The following is a 660-nucleotide window of genomic DNA, read 5'->3' as shown; positions in this document are numbered from 1 at the left end:
AGCTTCTGTTGGTGTCAGTTGTTCAATGTGCTATATGTATTCAGAACAATTTGAAGTCCAGCAACCTACACCTGGGCACCTAGACTATGAAGAGCTGGTTTCTTTCCATGCAGAGGATAGTTCTAGCGTTAGAGAAGATCACAGTGAACCAAGTATAGGAGAGACACGGATCTCCAGTCACTTACCTCTTCCAACTATGACATTACTCTTCTTTTCCTGTGATCTCTGGTTATGAACTTCTGTTGTAGTCCAGACTGTGCAGTTGAAGTTTTCTAAGAGCAGAATTTGAATACTACTTGCCATGGTGGGGTTCAAGTTGTGTATTTCAGTACAACTATGATTATTTTAATGAAACTTTTCTTATCTGGAGCTGGTATTGGAAGTCCTCTGACTCATGCAGGTTTTTTCAGAGCTGCTGCCATTTATGCAAACAATAGCAATATTGGCAAAAGTGTAGCAATTTTCAATTCAAAATGAGGGTGGACTTCAGATGGACAGCTTCTTGCTCTACTCACTGTGTGTGTTTAAACATACAACTTCTAGTATTCAGACTTTTGATGTAGTAAGTTTGTTTGGCTCAGCATATGTTTCCTGTCATTTGTCAGTGTTAAAATGTCACAATAGCTGTGTGAAGAGATCTGAGAAACCTTTTTTCCCTAC

The sequence above is a fragment of the Charadrius vociferus genome, unplaced genomic scaffold (genome assembly GCF_000708025.1).
Source record: "Charadrius vociferus isolate BGI_N301 unplaced genomic scaffold, ASM70802v2 scaffold183, whole genome shotgun sequence".
Taxonomy (NCBI): Eukaryota; Metazoa; Chordata; class Aves; order Charadriiformes; family Charadriidae; genus Charadrius; species Charadrius vociferus.
The sequence above is the reverse complement of the archived record's forward strand: the minus strand, read 5'-3'. Positions refer to the sequence as shown.